This window comes from Rhinolophus sinicus, chromosome 1, assembly GCF_057876585.1.
Source record: "Rhinolophus sinicus isolate RSI-liver-muscle chromosome 1, RSI-T2T, whole genome shotgun sequence".
NCBI classification, from domain to species: domain Eukaryota; kingdom Metazoa; phylum Chordata; class Mammalia; order Chiroptera; family Rhinolophidae; genus Rhinolophus; species Rhinolophus sinicus.
The window spans coordinates 207,499,905-207,522,685 of NC_142501.1; the positions used below are offsets into that span (position 1 = coordinate 207,499,905).

Here is a 22,781-nt window from a genome sequence, read left to right on the forward strand (position 1 = left end):
CAGGGCTCACCCTCTCCAATGGATCACATTATAGTTTTCCTTAGGTTGAGTGCTGCAGGTTTTCAGTTGATTCCCAAAGACACAAAGACAGTAAAGTCTCCCAAAATCATATATTAAAAGCAGATGGACCAGGGGAGGAGGAGGATTGGAATGGTGGATAGAAGAAGGCTTGGGTCGTATTTTCTGAAATGTAGAATAATATCATTCTCTGTTTTTGACCTTGGTCCTACAGCAACCTTGCTTTCTGGGACAGCCCATGGCCCTAGAGAATCAATCTGTCTGACGGAATATTTCCTTCGTTTAAAAAAAAAAAATCAGCTTTCTCTTTTGAAACCTCTAATGGCCAAGTGAAATGATTTGTCTCTCGCTTTGGCATTCTTACTCTTCCAAGTAATTATAGGTGGCTGAGATGTCTGCCCGTGGATCTTTGTTTGGTCAAGTTTCAGATCATATTCCATTCTTAATCTTTCATCATAAATCAGTTCTTCTAGCCTTTTAATCACTCGTGCTGCTATGTTCTATACTAGTTCCCGGGCAATAAATCAATTAGGAAATGTTTGTACAGTGCTTTAAAAGATAAAAAGTGTGTAAGTGCAGCACATTATAAAAACAGGCCATTGCACTTCACAGTGAATCTGGTGTTCTAGATGTGACCTCCACCTGTATGGGGGCTTGTGTCTAATACATTTCACAGTAACCCCACTGAAGCAGATTGATTCATTTCCCCTTTGATATTCCTCTTATTTCTTCGAAGCAAAACCAACTCATATTTCTTTGAGATATTTGTTTGGGTTGAAAGATAAGGACAGTCTTATTTTCACAGCAGGAGATTATGTTTGGATGTGAGAACTTTCTGAAGGCTAACGAAGAAAACGAAGAAATGATCCACAAAAGGAGACAGGGGCTAATTCAACAATGGAGATCTTCAGGACAGTAAACTAACAGGCAAAAAGAATGTATTCTTGAATTAAGACCAGGAATAACAAATAAGCGTCAAGTCAACTGACTTCTGATCAATTCTGATCATTTGGTAGCAGCTGCCTGTAAAGATGGTTTTAAAAGAATGTGGAGGCCATGTCCAGTGGGGAAATATCACGGTCAATTAGCAACTTCTTCCCTGAGTATGGAAGAGGCAGACAGAAGCACGCATGTGACCTACCTGCCATTACACGTTAGACAACGTGAAGGCAAGATTTGCAGGTGATGGTGTGACACAAGGCATTCTCCTCCTCTAAAAGATGGATTAAAACAACCTCACAGACTGCTCCACATTCCATATGGGACATGTGGCCTACACACTGACATACACTGCATGACTACTCTGTGTAGAGATCTACGTAAACCCTTGGAGGTGGTGAGAACAAAATACATTACATTTGTATCATACCTTAAGTTTACAGGCATTTATATCTATGCTTTCTAATTTTACTCTCATTTCATTTCTCAACACATTTATATGTACTGTGTATACTAGGGGTCAGATAGGATATACTATGAGCTGAATGTGATTGGTAAATCCAAAATAAAACAGAGTCCTTGACTCTTTGCAGTTTACATTCTTAGGGAGAGTAGGAGGAAAGAAGAGATAGGTATAGACTCCAATTTGAAGATGGGAAAATTGATGCTCAGATAATATATGTAACATATGCATAAAAAGGAAAACGACACATAGAGGAACCAGGACTTCAGCCAAAGGCTCCCAGTATAATTTCTCTCTCTGTTTAGTGTGATTCTATTCCATTTTTTCATGTAACCCCTGATCCCAGAGCTGGCAGCCTCCTGGTTCCACTGACAGCTCAAAGGATCCTAAGGATCACTTATCTCCTGGGTAATACTGACCTTCTGGGGTCCCACCTGCTGCCATGAGGGCTTCCCCCAGTGATGCACTCAATCCTACAGGCTCCTAATGGTCCCCTCAGAGAATGGTACCCTGGGTCTGGAAGGAAGAAGAGGGCTTCACATCAATGTGCAGTCAAGTCGGACTTTAGACAGCAGATAAGATGCAAGGTAGAGAGGATAGGGAAAGGCATTGCCAGTGGAGGGGATAAAAGAATAATAAGAAGAAATGGCATGAGCTACATGTGAAGATAGAAAGTCAAAAAACAAATAATTGATTTCAAGGAACAATGAGTATACAGGTTTGGTTCATCAAAAAAAAAAAGTATATATATTTACTTAGTGCCTATGTGCCATAGACACTGAAAAATTACTTCATTTAATCCTCACAACAACCATATAACCAAGGAAGGCAGACGTCTTCCCTTATTACAGATTGGGCAACTAATATCCATTGATGTTAAGTAGCTTGCCCAAGGTCATGGACTAGTAAGTGGCAGAGCTGGGATTCGTACCCAGGCATTTCCATCTCCATATCCAGGGTTTCCTCTGCTCAAAGCATTCACGGTGAAATGTGCAAGGTACCCAAAGAACAAGAGAGTGAGACTTGTGCAAAGAGTGAAAGCAGATATCGAAATCAAGCTGGAGAGAAGAGAGACTATCTTTGCCAATTTGACAATGTTGTTGTTAGCTATTCTTGCCTGATATGTGATTTGTTTGGGAAAAGATGGGAGATAATCCTTTATCAACAAATTAAAGCACTTAGTTTGACACAAAAAGGAATCCCTGACTGTTTCTACTTTGAGGAGTGCTAAAAGCCTAGAGAAGGATTACTCATAGGTCCTCTGTTTCCTTCTGCTGCCTTTTCTCTATGGTGGTTTCTCTTCCTGCCCCTTTGCCTCTTGCTGAAGATACAGCTGGTTGGCTTCTCAGTATTGACGCCCTCTCCCTTCTCCTTCCTACAGAATTTCAACTTCACTCATTCACATCCACCCTCCTCTGTAAGACCAGGTGCACCAGAAAAAGCAGGATGTACCCCGAACTTCAGCAGGTCACTACTGCTTAATCTAAGGCAGTCATGGTGGTCATTCTCCAATATGGACTTAGGCATGAGCATGTAATGCCATTGAGCCAATGAGACATGGGGAAGAGTCTCTAGAAAGCTTCTGGAAGGGGGTTCCTCACTCTTAAGGTGATACAAGGACGAACTGGCCTCTACTTCTTCTGGCTATTTTTCTATTTGTGATGTCTGGAACTGTGGCAGCCATGTTGCAAACATGAGGGGACCAGGCTAAGAACAGAGCATCTTTACCAATTTAACACTGTTGCGAGGGGTAGTAAAATCCCCAGAGGAAGATGGTGGATTAAGTAAATGCTGTGCCTGCTGCATCCCAGGATCACACCAAAATTGCAAATGAATTATAGAACAATCCACCTTAAGAATCATCTGAACATTAGCAAAACAGAACCACTATAACTAAGGATATAAAGAGGAGGCTACATCAAGACCTGGTGGAAGGGGCAGAGATGCGAAAGAGGCTGACCCCAAACCCACAAAGAGAGGTTGAATGCTGGGAGGGTCATCTCAGTGGCAGAGGTCCCCCCTGGAGAGGGAGGGGCCCCCCAGCCCCACGCCAGGCTCCCCAGCCCAGGGTTCTTGTGCCAGGAAGAGGAGTTCCCATGGCACCCGGCAGTGAAAATCAGTAAGGACGCTGTCTGCCCTTCCTGGTGGGGCGGAAGGTGGCTGAAATCCCAGACACCCTATAAGAGAGCTGGCACATGGACTCGCTCACTGGCGGGCACTCACCTGGTCTCTAACAGAGAAGGTGGCAGCTCAAGAGGCCCAGAGATGTGCAGGGAAGGACTCAACTGAGTGCCTTTAGCATGGGAACTGGACAGATGGGAGCCATTATTGAGCCTGTGTGGATCCTACATACGTGTGGCTTACTGGAGGGGGGCAACTTTTTAGGGTTAAGCCCTCCCCCAAAAGGCCAAATCTGGGACAGCATTGGTTTGGTTAGTCTGCTACACTGCCTTGGTAACACCCTGGGTCCCGGTGCTGCCTTGCCCTGGAAACTCTTGACTGCCAGACTGCTGGCCCCGCCCCAGAGGCTATGAATTAAAGCAGACAGAGGGCCTGTGGTACCTTGGAAACATTTGTTGGAGGGTGATAAGCCAAGACCTGAGCTACAGCATAGATGGGAGGTGGCATGGCAGTCCTGAGATGGGTGATGGCTGGCCATAGTATTCTCGGGGCATTTTTGTGGGGTGGTCCTGGACCCAGCACCGGTGCAGAAGTTGAGACTGCTCTGAATTTCTAGAAACCACCAACCACACCCATTAGCTCCCTGGATCCCTGCCCCACCCACCTAGAGCTGCACTGCCAGCAGCACTCTGGGCACCTGGGCAGCTGGCCCTGCCCCCACAAGCTGCAGAGGAGGTTTTTTACAGCAGTTGACAATCCACAATGGCCCAAGGAGATTTTGGTGGTGGATAGTGACCCAAAAACTACACCACAGTCAGTGGGGGCAGCTCTCAAGAATTTGTGAGCCTGAGGTGGTGGCAGTCTGCAGTGTTCTCCAGGCACTGGGCACGGTGGTCACAAGCTGGGCACTGGAGTAAGAACTGAAAGTTCATTAATCTTGTAAAAACCACCGGCCACATCTCATGACTCCCTTGAACTCCACCCTTCCCTGCTAATGCTGTATCATAGAGGACACTCTTAATACCAGGTCAACCAGCCCAGCATGCGCACCTAACAAGCCTCTTTCAATGGCTGGGCCTTACAAGCAGCTGGTGGGTGGTAATAGGCCTAGGGGACACTGGGCCTTTTGCTGAGCTGCGTCAGGTCCACAAGTGGTGGAAGCCTGCCTCAGTACACAGTGAGGCCACCTTCACGTGCCTCCAGGTCCAGTACAGGCAGCACCACCACATATAGCTTTGAGGCGCCTACCAGGTAGCCATGGGCTGGTAACAGGCAAGGCTGAAATTACCCTGCATAGGAGCCCCTCCCATGAGACACCAAAAACAACAAACCCAGAGGCCAGCTTCAGACCACACCAGAGAATTACCTGGTTAGCCCCACAAGCGGCACACCCAAAAGGGGGTCCATCAGGCACAAGAGCCCACAGAGGGAAAGCCTCCTCCGAGGGGTCAGCTCCCACACAGCAGTTCATACACTGCGGTCATAGCCAGTCCTCACAGGTAGTCAGCCTGGAAGTCAACCCCATCCACTAATGCACCAAAAGCAATCAAGGCTCAACTACAACAGGAGAACATGCACAACACACAAGGGACACTCCTGGAACACATGCATGGGAGAGTAGGGAGATTGCACAATTCGACTACACAGGATACATACTACATAAGGCCACCCAGCAAAGACTGAGACACATAGGAGATCTACCTAATACATAGAAGCAAGCAGACAGTGGCAGCTAGAATGAGGAAACAAACAAACAAACAAACAAACAAACAAAAAAAAAATATATATATATATATATATATATATATATATATCCCAAATAAAAGAACAAGAGAAACCTCCAGAAATACAACTAAATGAATAGAGGCAACTAACCTACAAGAGACAGAATTTAAAACACTGGTTATAAGAACACTGAAGGAACTTAGCAAGAATTTCAACAAAGACATAGTAAACATAAAGGACATAGAAACCATAAAAAAGACCAGTCAGAAATAAAGAATACAATAACTGAAATGAAAAGTACACTAGAAGAAATTAACAGCAGATTAGATGAAGCACAGGAGCGAATCAACAATTTAGAAAACAAGGTAGCAGAAAACACTCAACTGGAAGAACAAAAGGAAAAAATAATTTTAAAAAATTAAGACACTTTTAAGGGACCTTTGAGAAAACATCAAGCATAACAATATTCTTATCATAAGAGTTCCAGAAGGAGAAGAGAGGAAGCAAGGGATTAAGAAGCTATTTGAAGAAATAATGGCTGAAAACTTCTCTAACCTGGCAAAGGAAATAGATGTACAAGCCCATGAAATACAGAGAGTTCCAAAGACATAAACCCAAATAGCCGACAGGAAGACAAGTTATAATTAAAATGGCAAAGGTAAAAGACAAAGAGAGAATCCTAAAAGCAACAAGAGAAAGACAACCAGTTACTTTGAGAGCTCCTGTAAGACTATCAGCTGATTTCTCAACAGAAACTTTGCAGGCCCGAAGGGAGTGGCAGGAAATATTCAAAGTGATGAAAAACAAGGAAATACAACCAAGACTGTTCTACCCAGCGAGGCTATCATTAAAAATTGAAGGAGAGATAAAGAGCTTCCCAGATAAGAAAAAGCTAAAGAAATTCATTATCACCAAGCCAGTATTACAAGAAACATTAAAGGATTTCTTTGAGCAAAAGAAAAACTATGTACCTATTAATAATCTCTTTAAATGTAAATGGATTAAATGCTCCACTCAAAAGACATCGGGAAACCGAGTGGATAAGAAAAAACAAGACCCTAGCATATGCTGTCTACAAGAGACCCACCTCTGATTGAAAGACACACATATGTAGACTGAAAGTAAAGGGATGAAAAATGATATTTCATGCAAAGGGAAACAAGAAAAAGTCTGGAGTAGCAATACTTATATCAGATAAAATAGACTTTAAAGTGAAAACTATAATAAAAGACAAAGAAGAACATTACATAACAATAAATGGATCAATCCAACAAGAGGGCATAACCCTAGTAAACATCTATGCACCCAACATAGGAGCATCTAAATATATAAAACAAATACTGACATAAAGGCAGAACTCAACAGTAACATAATCATAGTAGAAGACTTTAACATCCCACTGACTCCAATGGACAGATCCTCCAGACAGAAAATCAATATGGAAGCAGTGGCTTTAAATGACACATTAGACCAGATTGCTTTAATTGATATTTTTTGAACACTTCACCCAAAGCAGCAGAACATACATTCTTTTCAAGTGCACGGGGAACATTTTCCAAGATAGAACATGTTAGGCCACAAAACAAATCTCAATAAAGTTAAGAAGATTAAAATCATATCAAGCATCTTGTCTGACCACAGTGCTATTAAACTACCATGTTTCCCCGAAAATAAGACTTAGCTGGAAAATCAGCTCTAATGCATCTTTTGGAGAAAAATTAATATAAGACCCAGCTTTATATTATGTTAGATAAGACCCGGTCTTATATTAATTTTTGCTCCAAAAGACACATTAGAGCTGATTGCCTAGGTAGGTCTTATTTTTGGGGAAACATGGTAGAAATCAATTACAAGAAAAAAACTGATAAACACACAAACACATATAGGCTAAATAACATGCTACTACATAATGAATGGGTTGACAATGAGATCAACGAAGAAATGAAAAGATACCTTGAGACAAACGAACATGAAAGCATAACATCCCAAAAAATCTAATGGACACAGCTAAAGCATGCCTAAGAGGGAAATTCATAGCAATGCAGGCCTACCTAAAGAAACAAGAAAAATCTCAAATCAACAGTTTAGCTTTAAATACACCTGAGGGAACTAGAAAAAGAATATCAAAAGAAGCCCAAAGTGAGTACAAGGAAGGAAATAATAGATTAGAGCAGAAATAAAAGAAATAGATACCAAATATATATATATATATATATCTCAAATACAAAAGATCAATAACATCAAGAGCTGGTTTTTTGAAAAGATAAACAAAATTGACAAATCTTTAACCAGAGTCATCAAGAAAAAAAGAGAGAGGACCCAAATAAATAAAATCAGAAATGAAAGATGAGAAGTGACCACAGACACCACAGAAATGCAAAAAAAAATTTTAAGAAAATACTACGAGCAACTCTATGCCAACAAATTAGTCAATCTGGAAGAAATGGATGAATTCCTAGAAACATACAATCTTCCAAGGCTGAATCGAGAAGAAACAGAAAATTTGAACAGACTGATAACAAAGTCGAATAACTAATCAGCAGGCTCCCAACTAACAAAAGTCTTGGACCAGATGGTTTCACAGGTGAATTTTAACAAACATTAAAAAAAAAAAAAAAGAGAGAGAGAGAGAATTAACACCTATTCTGCTTAAACTATTCCAAAAAGTCCAGAAGGAGGGAAAGCTCCCAAGGTCATTTTACGAGGCCACAATTACCCTGATCTCAAAACCAGATACATTACAAAACACAAAAACTAAAACAAAAACGATAGGCCAATATCCCTAATGAACATTGATGCAAAAATCCTCAACAAAATATTATTATAGCAAACCAAATTCAGCAATACATTAAAAAGATCATACACCAAGATCAAGTGGGATTCATTTCTGGTATGCAAGTTTGGTTCAATATCCACAAATCAATTAACGTGATACATCACATAAACAACATAAAAAATAAAAATTATATGGTCATATCAGTAGATACAGAAAAAATATTTAACAAAATCCAGTATCCATTTATAATAAAACCTCTTAGAAAAGTGGGAATAGAGGGATCATATCTCAACATAATAAAGGCCATATATGAAAAACCCACAGCTAACATCATACTCCATGGGGAAAAGCTAAAGCATTCTCCTTAAGATCAGGAACAAGATAAGGATACCCACCTTCACCACCTTTGTTCAACATAGTTCTAGAAGTTCTAGGCATAGCAATCAAATGAGGAAAAGAAATAAAGAGCATCCAAATGGGAAAGGAGGAAGTAAAATTGTCATTAGATTCCACCAAAGATTCCACCAAAGCTATTAGAACTCATAAATGAGTTTAGTAAAGTAGCAGGATACAAAATTAATATTCAGAAATCAGTTACATTTTTATACACCAATAATGAAGTATCAGAAAGAGAAATTAAGGCAATGTCATTTACATTTGCAAAAAATAAAATAAAATACTTAGGAATAAATTTAACCAAGGTAGTAAAAGACCTGTACTCAGAAAATTATAAGACATTGAAAAGAGAAATTAAAGAAGAGACAAATAAATGGAAACATATACCATGCTCATGGATAGGAAGAATTAATATAGCTTAAATGTCTACATTACCCAAAGCAATATACAGATTCAATATAATCCCCATCAAAATACCAATGGTACTTTTCACAGAACTAAAACAAATAATCCTAAAATTTATATGGAACCATAAAAGACCCTGAATAATCACAGCAATCCTGAGAAATAAGAGCAAAGCAGAAGTTATCATGCTACCTGATATCAACTTATACTACAAGGCTATAGTAATCAAAACAGCATGGTATTGGCATAAAACAGACACATAGATCAATGGAACAGAATAGAGAGTCCAGAAATAAACCCATGCCTATATGGTCGTTTAATCTATGACAAAGGAAACAAGAATTTACACTGGGGTAAAGATAGTCTATTTAATAAATGGTGTTTGGAAAACTAAACAGATACATGCCAAAAAAAAAAAAAAAAAAAAAAATGAAACCGGACCACCATCTTATGCCACATACAATAAACTCAAATTGGATTAAGGATTTAAATGTAAGACCCAAAGCCATAAAACTCCAAGAAGAAAATATAGGAAGTAAACTCTCAGACATTATCCTTAGTAATACTTTTATTAATATATCCCCTTGGGGAAGGGAAGCAAAAGGAAAATAAACAAATGGGATTATATCAAACTAAAAAGTTTTTTCACAAGAAAGGAAACCATCAACAAAATAGAAAGATATCCTACCCTACTGAATGGGAGAAGATATTTGCCAATGATGCATCTGATAAGTTGTTAATATCCAAACTTTATTTTTTAAAAGAAAGAAAGAAAGAAAGAAAGAAAGAAAGAAAGAAAGAAAGAAAGAAAGAAAGAAAGAAAGAAAGAAAGAAAAACTCATACAATTCAACACCAAAAATACAAACAAACCAATTTAAAAATGGGCAGGGGACATGAAGAGACATTTTTTCAAAAAGGACATACAGATGGCCAATAGACACCTGAAAAGAAGTTCATCACTGATCATCAGAGAAATGCAAATAAAAACCACAATAAGATACCACCTCCTCCTGTCAGGATGGCTATCATCAATAAATCAAAAAACAACAAATGTTAGCGAGGATGTGGAGAAAAGGGAACCATCATGCACTGTTGGTGGGATTGCAAATTGGTACAGCCACTATGGAAAACAGTATCAAGGTTACTTAAAACATTAAAAATGGAACTACCTTATGATCCAGCAATTCTACTCCTGGGTATTATCCAAATAAATCCAAAACACTAATTTGAAAAAATATATGCATCCCTATGTTTATTGCAGCACTATTCACAATAGCCAGGATATGGAAACAAGTGAAATGTCCATCAATAGATGATTGGATAAAGAAATTGTGGTGCATTTATACAATGGAGTATTACTCTGCCATAAAAAAGAATGAAATCTTACCATTTGTAACGATATAGATGGACCTAGAGAACATTATGCTAAGTGAAATAATTCAGACTGAGAAAGACAAATACCATATGATCTCACTTAAATGTGGAATCTAAAGAACAGAATAAATGAGGAAAGAATACAGAAATAGACTCAGAGATACAGAGAAAAATCTGATGGTTGTTAGATTGGAGGAGGTTTGGGGGATGGGGGAGAAGGTGAAGGGATTAGAAAGTACAAATTGGTAGTCACAAAATAGTCACTGAGGTGTGTGGGGAGTATAATCAATAATGTTGTACAGATCACGTAGGGTGCCAGATGGGTACTGGACTTATCGGGAGGATCACATCATAGATTATGTAGATGCCTGACCACGGTGTTGTACACTGATTGTACACCTGAAGCTGATGCAGAATAATATTGAAGATCATGGGATGTAAAGCATAGCATAAGGAATATAGTTAATGATATAGTAATAGCTATATGATGTCAGAGGGGTAGTAGACGGGGAGGGAGGTTGTCACTTTGTGAGGGGTGTAAATATCTAATCATTACATTGTTTTGTACACCTGAAGCTAATAAAAATGAAAAAGAAAAACACTGTTACTCTCACCTGCTTTGTCTGATATGTGACCTCTTGAGAGAAGGACGGTTCACTGTGCTGATTCACTGTGCATGATAGTGGGTTTTTCTTTGGGGGTTTTGACAAATAAGAGCTTCTGAAAATGGAGTATGGGCCAGGGGGGATGGGACAGAAGGAAAACAATAATTCACGAAGGCTCACTTTAGTTATTAAATGGGTGCCATATAAATGTCCTTTTAGAGGAAGGAAAAAACAATGGAATTAATTTTTTTTTAATTGTTGAACTATCCTTCTTGAATATGAAACCATCAGAAACTAGACCTTAGTTCCAAAAGCATGAAAACGGCCTAAAAGAAATGAGTCATGACACAGGAGACAGCTGTTATTTGCATATTTGTTCATTTTGTGCAAACTCTTCAACAGGAGTCAGCAAACTAAGCCCTAGGGCCAAATCAAGCCTGTTGTCTGTTTTTAGAAATAAAGTTTTGTTAGAAGATAGCCAGCTCTGCTTATTTACATACAAGGTGTGATCAAACAATACAATGAATGTTTAAATTAAAAATATATATATTACAGTAAAAGACTCATTGTCATTAATCCCCCTCAAATTACTCCCCCTCGCTGTGAATACACTTATTCCATCATTCTTGCCACTTTCTGAAGCAGTTCTGGAAGTCCTTTCATGAGTGTCTTCAGTTGCGCTGTCATGGCTGCCTCGATATCCTGAATCATTTTGACTTTAAGGAAGAACCAGAAGTCACATGGTGCAAGATCTGGTAAATAACGTGGATGAGGACACCTGTAATTTTTTACTTGACAGAAATTGCCTTACCAGAAGCGATATGTGATGTGGAGCGTTGTCATGATGGAGGAAGATTTATGGCACACTTTAAAACACACCTTCTCTCAACCGTAGCTCACACCCGACTGACTGTACCCAACAAGTTGAAGCTTGTCACACACTGTTATTAAGGTTCGACATGCTGTTTCCCATATTAAAGATCCCTGCCTTTCTGTTGGATGGCACTCGGCAGCAGCATTCACCGTAGTTTTTTATCACAGCGGAAAGGCTCTGTGTCACATATTGCTTCTTGTGTAAAAACATTACAGTGTGTCTTCGTCCACCTTATTCACCAAATCTCGCACTGTGTGACTTCTGGCTCTTCTCCAAAGTCAAAATAATCATGAAAGGTAAACATTTTGAACCGATTCAGGACATCGAGGCAGCCACGACAGTGCAACTAACGACACTCGTGAAAGAGGACTTACAGAACTGCTTCAGAAAGTGGCAAGAACAATGGGCTAAGTGTGTTCAAAGTTAGGGGAAGTATTTTTTTTTTTTTTTAATTAGTTTCAGGTGCACAAGACAAAGCAAAACTTAGACATTTATCATTTATATCCCTCACACTGTGTGAACCCCCCTCCCCCCATCCACTATCCCTCTGTACGTTCCCAAAACCTCTCACTAGGGGAAGTATTTTGAGGGGGATTAATGATAATGTATTTTACTGTAATTTCCTTTTTAGCTTAAACATTCACTGCATTTTTTGAGCACACCTCGTACTGTCTGTGGCTACCTTTTTTGCTCAATATCAGAGTTGAAGCAACTGCAGAGACTTCACAAAGCTGAAAATATTTTATCTGGCCCTTTACAGAAAGTTTGTTCCTCCTGATTTAGAAGGAAGAGAACCAAAGTGACAGGGAGTATACAAATTAACACTGGCCACACCACATATAAAAATGATCCACGTGAACCCTTAAAAAATCTGATCCCCAGTTTATAGCAGTTGGCTCAAGTAACCAATCACAGGAACCAGCTCAGAAAGCCAACCTGCTCCTTATACACCCGACTTGGAGGAAGGCAGACCATTATCTCTAGTAACACGTCCAAGAAGCCAAACATTAATTCCTGTAACAATCAGTCCAAAACAGCCAGGACTTGACTGATAACTGACAGCTTTCCTAATTTTTGTCCCCATTTCCAACTTAGGACCCACCAGAGTAAGTCCACTATGCACCCTAACCAATCACTGAGGATACCCCACTTTTAGTTATCCCACCTACAACTTCCTCATGCCAACAGCTTCCAATCAAGACACACCTCACGCCTACACTTTTTCCGCAGAAAAGCTTTCCCACTCCCCTGCCTGACCTTGAGTCTCTCAAAACACAAGGGATGGTGGCTGACTCCTTTCCTGTATCAAATTCAGAAAAAAATAGCGTTTGCTTTTGTTACTTAATTGATCTCTGTTTATTGTCACAGAATTTGGAGTCAAAGTATCTGAGTCCTAATCCTGGATCTGCCACTCATTCCACACGTGATATTGAGTAACTCAACTCACCTATTTAGAAAAAAACAAAGAGGCAGGGTTCCTGCCCATAGGAACTCACAGTCAACATACAGTTTAAGGGTGAGATTACTGCCGTACTAGAAGCATGTGCAAAGGACTGAGGCAGCTCTGAGGAAGAAGCGACAGCTAGGATCTGGCTCCTACATCGAGTACATGCCCGTTTACTGATTAACTGATAATCATTGTTATCTTTGGCCACTGTTAATACAGTCACTAGGAAAATATATTTCCCTGGAATTCACAAATGTCTTCCTTTCCCAGCAAAACCGTAAACCACTCATTTCAAAATATGGAGTAGTCATTTGTTTGAAAATCCAATTTCACAAATGGCTCATTTGTTGAAATAATATCTTAATGGATCTTGATTCAAACCCTCTTTTCTAAAGTTTCCATTAGTGGAATCATTTGAGTTTGTCCAAAACACTGCCTAGTTTGCTTCATGGATGTTTAGCCATTTCCACAAATGATACACTTTTGAATGTTTTGAATGTCTTTAATCTTTTGTAGTACACTTACTTGACTCGCGGTGTGCAAAACAAAACACTAATTGTACATAATGGTGACTGAGCTCTCACTGAGTGCCTTAAGTAATACTATCACAGTTTTATTGTCCATGAGCATTCGACAAATGTCTTTATGTAAATCCTAAACATGTTCATTGTTAAAATGGCCTTTTAAAGCTATAGTTTCCATTAATTAAAAAAGCAACATTTGCTTGGGTATATTTGTTTGGGGATATTTAGCTTTAATCCAAATGTTATGTGACATATAAGCAAAGCCCTTATTGTAAAATCCGTAACATTCCAGATCCTCCTTCTAAATGTTAGTTGAAAGGTACACTGAACAGTGTCGGGAGTCCTGGCTTCCAATCCGGAATCTACCCCTCACTGTCTGAGTAAGCTCCAGAAAATAACATCACATCCTTGCATCCCTATTTCTTCTCCCGTAGGCTATCACTAAGGTTCATTTCAAGAGTAAATGGCTATCGTCAGTGAGCTCCATGAATTTTAAGAAGAACTAGTGGGAAATGACACTTTTGCAAATGCTCTTCGGGATGGCTTCCACCCTGGAGGAAGCCGAAGCTCATGAAATTTCAACAAGTTACACTCAGGGAGCACTGGCTCCAAAGTCGAATCTAGGAAGACCTATCCAGGTGGTGTTCCCAGACAGAACAGTTTTTTGTTAGCATCATCAGCAACAACTAGGATGCTTGGAAAGGTCAGTGAGGGGGAGGCCTTGATCCAGTCATTCCCAGAGCAAGGGCTGAGCTAAATTCTGAGGAGTTAGGGTTAAGTAAGATACAGCCCCTCCAGAGGCCCAAGGCAAGTGAGGAGAGGAAATGTGCAAATGACTGGAGACCATTCACTCGGCCTTGCTCTCATTGCATGACCCATTTGGAAAAGAAATGGTGTACTCTTGCCATTACCAGAAGCAGTATGGTAGTTACCCACAGGAAGTCTAGAGCCAGGCTTCCTGGGTTCCGATACCTACTTTGTCAGCCACTTACTAATTCTGTGCCCTTGACTGTGACCTAAATGCCCTGTGCCTTGGCTTTTTCTTCTCTGTAAAGCAAGGACAATAGTAACACTTACATCATGGAGCTTTCTGAGGATTCATCAGTTGATAGAGGCAAAGCACTTCATATGATGCTGTGGGGACAGAACCCCAAAAAGCAGTTTCCAGGCTCTCGGCCTCACATAGACAGGTGCTGGCTCAGGTAGTAAATGGCCATCAATGTGATTGCATGGCCATCAGCTGTAACCAGTGAGCCATTGGCCACTAATATAACTGCTGGGGCTACGCTAGCAGAGAGAGAGAAAGAATGGGGGCTAGCAAGAAGATGGTGGCTGAGCTGGCGAGTGCGGATGGCGGTTTGCGGACAGTGTGGATCCAGCCTCCAGTGAGAGTATAGTGCCGCCAGAGAGAATATAGTGGTATGACTCCCCTACCTATGGCTCCGTGGGTGTTCCTTTTTGGCCTCACCATGTCCTGCGTTCTCTTGTGGGGAGCGGGACCAGAGACCCCGCGGGCCTCCTGCATGACAATACCTAGTAAAGTGTAAGCACTCTTTAAAAATTGGTACTTATTAGTTCCCATGGCATTGAGCACTGTCTAGAGAGTGTACATGCATGATGTCATCTAATCCTCACTGGAGTAGATCCTCTCATTTTCATTTTATAGGTAAAGATAGTGAGGCTTAAACAGCTTAGGTGAGACCATGAGTCCAACCAGTCAGTCTGACTCTAGTGTTAGCACGAAAATGTACAACATTTAGGGGTGATAAAGATGATGTACACCCCTGCTTTAAATAACACATTAGAATCCACAGAAATACACATCTTAAGCTACAGTTATTAGAGAACTATAGTTTCGAAGTACAAGTGCTGCAAATATTTTCATTTCCCACAAGCGGCCCAGCAAAACACTGTAAGGTTCATCTAATAATGTATGACAATCTAAATGAATAATGATGAAACAAAACAAGCTGCTGTTTATATTTAACAAGTATGAATAGCAGCCTGCGAAGAAGCACAACCAACAGACGGCCCTGGTGACACATAATAACTAATCGTCCTTCTAGCACAGGGCGGGAGTGCAGCCCGCCTGGCTGCAGCCGAGCTCGGGAGCTCTGCGGGGCCGCACCTGACTTGCTCAGCACCAACTCCAGCCTCCCACAAACTCCACACTGGCTCGTTTCAGTTTCTAAAGGCTAAAATTCAATGTCCCTGAGTGACTCAGATAAAAGGTAGAAATACGTGGCATTCCATAGTGGAAAGGAAAGGTGGGAGGGAGGGAAAAACTATGGAATTTTGCATTCTCCACCAATAAAAACTGAAGAAAGGATATTCTCCGATATTTTTTTTTTTTAATCTTTCCTCTCAAAGTCTAAGGTACAATGCTGACTATGTTTGTCTTTTCTTCCGACCAGAGCTCATGAACTCTCTGAGGCCAGGGCCACCCCAGAAGGAGAAATCCCATCTGGCTTTATCTGATTCTCTCACTTACACTTCACCAACCAATTAGCAATTTATAATTAAGTCCAGAGTGGAAATTCCTCAGTCCTTGCCCCCTGTGAGATGAAATTATCAGGAAAGCAAGGCAAAAACGTGTCAGGCTTTCCCACTTTCAGCCAGATAAAGCTTGCAGCAAGCATCTGGAGAGGGGACTTGCACTCCCAGGGCGACAATGCCCTCCCTCTGAGCCAGTTTGTGACCTGGGCAAGAAAGACATTGAGCCACTTCATTGGAAGACTCACATGGCTCTTCCTACATCTTTATTTACATCCTCACCCTATGCTCTACTCTGGTCAGTTTCCCCTCTCAAGCCCTCTAATTCCCATGAGTATGTCTGTCTTTTTTTTATTTTCTTTTATTACAAAGTACCTCCCCCCATAATAGGTACATTCCCTTCGTTTTAGCATGTGTGAATAGTGACTTCCATCCCAAGGCTCACTCATTTTAAAATATCATATCTACCGCCTTTGTCCTTAATTTCTTTTATTTTGTATGGCGATTCTAAGACCATAATTCCCATCCTCCTTTAAAATTGCAGTTTCCTATAAGTCCCCAAACACACTCTGCACTTCCACTCTTCTCTCTGAGTCACATTTGTTATCATCCAAAGCAATTATTTTCAGGAACGTTTCTCCCTTCTTATCTGTATTAGTTTCCTAGGGCTGGCTTAAGAAACTCCCACACACCTGGTAGCTTTAAGTGACAGAAAGGTATTGTCTCGCATTTCTGGAGGCTAGAAGTACAAAATCCAGATGCTACAAGGTTGGTTCTTTCCGCAAGCCATGAAGGACAGCCTGTCCTGCGCCTCTCTCCAAGCTCCTGGTGGCTGCCAGCAAGCCTTGGTTCTCCTTGGTTTGTACAGGCAGCACCCCAATCTCTGCCTCCGTCTTCACATAGCCATCTTCTCCCTCTGCGTCTCTCCCTGTCTTCACATGACCATTTACAAGGACAGCATCATTGGATTTAGGGCCACCCCAGCTCAGTATGGCCTCATCTTAACTAATACATCCACAAAGATCCTATTTCCAAATAAAGTCTCATTCGCAGGTACCAGAGTTAAGATGCCCACATCCCTTTTGAAGGGGACACACTTCAACCCTCAATACCATTTGTGCTCACGTGCGATCACTGCGTTTCAGTCAGCTGGACTTGAGAACAAGTCACCGGTTCTTCAGTCTCAGGGATGGAACCAGCCAGCCCAAGCAGTCGTTCCCCCCTCCCCCTTAGCTCAGGATACCATTCCGATGATTCAACCCTATCTGCACTCTCTTCTAAGATTACAATGTGTCTCTGAAGAAACAATGGAAACCCACCTTTCTGGAGATCACCCCATAATGGTGCTGTTCTTCCACTCATGATTATAACAAAGTGCAGCCGGCCCTTGGTCATCGCCCCCAGGAAGACAGCCATGTTGCGTTTGGCCAGATTGGGGGGTAAGAGTGAAGACTCTCATCGGCAGAGCTGGCGATAGATCAATCCTGGCTCTGCCGTTTACCAGCCGTGCGACTGTGAACAACATACTTAAGCTCTTTTTGCGTCAGGAAAATGAAGTTCCTAATAGTACTAGTCATTGGGATTATTATGAACATCAGGAATAATTACATAAACTGTTTAGCTTTATGTCTGTTGTGGGCTGAATCGTGTCCCCCCCAAAGTCATATGTTGAAGCATTAACCCCCAGTACCTCAGGATGTGACTGTGTTTGAAGATAAGGCCTTTAAAGAGGTGACTCAGTTATTAGGTTGGTGCAAAAGTAATTGCAGTTTGAAAGATTAAAAATAATGGCAAAAACCACAATTACTTTTGCACCAACCTAATAAAACGAGGCTGTTAGGGTGAGCCCTAATCCAATCCAATAAGAAGGGGAAATCTGGAGGCACAGATAGACACCTAGGATGCATGCATGCCAAGAAAAGGCCTTGTGCAAATGCAGCAAGAAGATGGGCACCTGCCAACCAGGACCGAATCTGCCGACACCTTGAGCTTGGACTTCCAGCCTCCAGAACTGTGAGAAAATAAATGTCTGTTATTTAAGCCACTCAGTCTATGGTACTTCAGATGTTTTTCCCTTCCAGCGTTATTGACAAATAAAAGTTGTGTGTATTTAAAGTGTACAACGTGGTATTTTGATATATGCACACTGGTACATTGTGAAGTGATCACCACAATCAAGTTCCTTGACGTACGCATGGCCTCACCTAGTTACCATTTGTGTGTCGTGAGCATGGCCTCACCTAGTTCCCATTTGTGTGTGTCATGAGCATGGCCTCACCTAGTTACCATTTGTGAGTGTCGTGAGCATGGCCTCACCTAGTTCCCATTTGTGTGTGTCGTGAGGCTACGTAATATCTACTCTCTGAGCAAATTTCATGTATGCCACACAGTATTATTAACTATAGTCACCATGCTGGACATCAGGTCTCTAGAATTTACTCATTCCACATTACTGAAACTCCCCATTTCCCCCACGCCCCCAGAACCTGGCAATCACTATTCTACACTCTGCTTCTATGACTTTGATATTTTCAGATCCCTCCTCTCAGTGAGATCACATAGTATTTATCTTTCTCTGTCTGGCTTATTTCACTTAGCATAATATCCTCCGGGTTCATCCACACTAAAGGCAAGATTTCCTTCTTTTTTAAGGCTGAATAATATTCCATTGTATATATGTACCACATTTTCTTTGTGCACTTATCCTGCAACAGACAGATGGTTTCCATGTCTTGGCTCTTGTAAATAATGCTGCAATGAACATGGAGGCGCAGATGTCTCCTCAGGACACTGATTTTATTTCCTTTGGATATGTTTTCATATACACCTAGAAGTGAGATTATATGGCAGCTCCATTTTTAATTTCTTGAGGAACCTCCATACTGTTTTCCATAGTGGCTGCACCAATTTACATTCCCACCAACAGTGCATAAGGCTCCAATTTCTCCACATCCTTGCCAACATTTATTATCGTCGGTCTTTCTGATAATGGCCATGGCAACAGGTGTGAGGTGAGGTGCCACTGTGGTTCCGATTTGCATTTCCCTGGTGATCTGCCACATTGAGCACCTCTGCACATACATGTGGGCCATTTGTATGTCTTCTTTGGAGAAACGTCTATTCCGATCTTCTAACCATTTTTTAATCTGGGTATTCACTTTTTTGCTATTAATTATTTGAGTTCTGTATATAGTTTGGATAGTAACCCCTTATCAGATGTATGGTTCACTGTGCTTGCCTTCCTCCTCCATCTATCAAAATCCAAATGTATTTCAAAGCGTGGCTAAAATTCTAGCTCCTGGATGAAAGCTTCTGCTGGGAGTCGTCTGCCCTTCCTCTGCCACATCCCAAAGACTGGGAAACAGAGTCTGGATCCCCCCAATTTGCCTTCACTGTGTACAGGGCCCCCAGATCAATTTTTTTCATAATGAAGCAAAATGAACAGAAAGCTGCAGTCTAGTGTTGAGATGGGGCAATGCCAAGACATTGTCTACTTATGTTTGCAAATGTGGCAAACTACAAAGCAGGAAACTGTTACAACTTGAATTCCAAATCCAACTGCATTCATAGGGATGGAATTCTACCAGCCCCTCCAAGAAACACATATCCCTCAGGCACAATGGGAGAAAGCCCTCTTCCTCCAGGACCTCAGATTCTCAGCCTTTCCTGAGTGAAGGGAACGTAAATTGGTTCCAGAGAGCCACAGAAGGGCCACAACCACAATTACCTCTGTAGGGCTGAAGACCCAAGGCTGAAATGGCTTTGAATAGTAATTCAAAGGAACAACTGAAGAAACTCCAAGTGTTGCCAGAGACAAGTTGCAAAAGTCTGAAGTTCATGTGCACGGCCCACAACACACACTGAGGCACTGGGGACCCAACCGTGAGGCAGGTACCATGCACTGTGGACGAGAGACAGACCTCATAACTACACGGCCTGCATTTGCATCTCAGCCCCATTGTTAACTGTTGACAAGGCCACTCTGGACAAGTTACTCAACCTTGCTGGACCTCGGTTTCTCCTAATTCAAAACTACACTCATGTAAGTTGACATTAATTGAGTTCTTACTGTGTGCTAGACACTGTGCAAAATGCTTGCCCTGTGGTATGCAACAGGATTACATGGGTCAATGCATAGGAAACTCTTGGTGTAGAATCCAGCACAAGGGAAGCATGTATAACAATATGTGACGGTTGGTATTAAAAAACAGTGTCATTTTTACAGCCTATGGCCTGATGGATTAATAGATTTTTTTTATTTATCAGGAAGTTCAAGCACTAGCTTTGTTCCCCACCAGCTGTATGACCTTGGCTAAATTTTTGAAGCATCTCAGCCTTCACTTCTCTGATCTTCCAAACATGCATAACAATCTCTATTCCCCAAGGTCATTGGGAGACCCAAGTGGCATCTTGGAGATGAAAGGCTGTGGACTTTATTGTACTGTGTGTGGGGTACATTACTGATTGCTCCCCACATCACTGGGTTATTGCCTACCCCCATTCCCACAGTAAATGGCCATGATTTTATGTTTCAGAGAGGAGGAGAAATATACCCTGCCCCACCCCCTCGGGTAAGTACTCGGTGGCAAGCTGTTACTGCATGCTATGTCGTCCCAGAGCACTAAGCCTGGTAAACTTCAGATTCAGAGGACACCCTAGAAAGGGCAACGAAGTGGTAAGTGGGCCAAATGCATTTAGCAGTCTGTCTGTCACCTCCAGTCACTGTCACACCGTTCTGGCTGCAAGGAGGGCCAGTCTAGTTAGAAGGTAGTTGCAATGACAATGAGTGACATGGTAGGCTTCACCAAACAATAGTGGGACAGGGGTGGGGTGAGTAAGAAGGAGATTTTAGACACACAAGAAAAATACACTCTGGCCCCTACTTAAATTCGTGTCCCATGAAGTCTTTCTTAACCATGCTGTCTAAAATATCTTACCTCTCCATTATTATCTAGTTCTGTCTCAGCTTCCCTTGATAAAATGAAAGGTAATAATTATACATCTTTTAGGATGGTGGTAAGGATTAAATGCATCATACAGGTAAACACAAGTGTGGCACATAGTAGGTATTTAATAAATGTTAGCTTTTATCAATATTGTTATTACTACTGTTTTTATCTAATCACTGTTTCATCCCAGCATGTGTGATATTCTGAAAGCATTCTCTTACTTATCGATTTATTTACAAAATTGTTATCTGACTTCCTCACTAGATCTTAACCTCTCTAAGGAGAGACCTAGGTTACCTCCTTACTAAATGCTTCATATCAGTTGGTTAATGAATGAATGATTCAGCGAGTGAATGAGTGAAAAGGCATCTCTCTCATACCCTAACAACATATTTATAGGACATGGTTTCTTACCTAAAACTTAGGCATGAAGAAATAGTGACACAGAAATAATTGAGGGACTGGTCCATACAGGAATGTGGGTGAGCGGTAGGCCGGCTCTATGCCGGCACCACTGATCATTGATGGATTTATTCACCTTTCTGCTCATTCGTTCCACAAATACATGGTGAGTGCCTGCTCTGGACAGTGCACTGGGCTCCCCAGCCCCATTTACAATGGGGAGCTGTCTTTAATCCTGGACTCCATCCCACTTTTATAAACGCAGTCTATCTACCCATAGGACAGCAAAACTCAGAGCCGACCAAAGCTGACCTCACGAGGAGGAGGAGGCAGGGGCCACGACCCCACCACCCCCCACCTATCCCCCACACAGCAGGTACTGAAGCTCCTGGAACACCCTTGAGTCTCTTCTCCCTGTGTCACTGATTTCCTCACAGATGACTGTCGTAGCCAGAATTAAATTGTCCCCAGGACAAGGACATTTGGGTTCAGTTTTGTCAGCCTGCAAGCACAGCTTGGCAGCTTTTGTTTGTTCCAGTGGGGTTGGGAAGGTGGGGAGGAAGCGTTGATAAGCATCACCCACAATCAGGACTTGTGGTCCATGACTTAGTTCATTTCCTAATCAGTCATCACATTTTATACAAGCTTAATGCTGACCTATTGTATTCAATGCCACATTCCCAGCAAGAAGTGACTGCTGCGTTTGTTGGGGGGAACAGCCAGCTCTTGTCCTTGGTGCTGCAGCAAGCAAAAGAAACTTAGATTTTGAGAATGTTTTCCCCCGTGTTATCTAGGAGTTTTGGTTTTCATCAAGGATTGTCTCCTCTCTCTTCCCTCTTTCTCTCCATGGTGCCAAGACAACACGAATGGCCTACAGCAGCTCTCTATCCAGCTCTCTACCTAGGCTTTGATCCTGCTCACCCCATCCCACCAGTACACGCACACATGACACACATACAGACACACACACACACACACGTTAGCCAGCAGAACACTGTGTGACCTCGGGCCAGTCACAGCCCTCTAAGCCTCCATTTCATCAACTATAAAATGAGGACGTTGGACTAGATTAGTCCTTTCTGTTCTGAAACTGAACAATTCTAATTTTCCACCATTCTGGAGTTCAAGTCATAAATTGCCTGAGATGGAAGACACGTCTAGAAATAACTCACTACAATGTCCCCATATTTCAGTCATTTGAGTGCCACTTCATCATTTTAGCCACATCTACATACCACGGATCCTATTATTTACTCACCTATTTTTCTT

The 22,781-nt window shown here is 41.5% G+C and overlaps 1 long non-coding RNA gene across 1 annotated transcript in view; it reads right to left on the bottom strand.

Moving 5' to 3' along the window:
• Positions 1 to 22,781, bottom strand: part of LOC109452126 (uncharacterized) — a 417,227-nt gene that overhangs the window by 362,444 nt on the left and 32,002 nt on the right. The gene's annotated exons all lie outside the window — the stretch shown is intronic.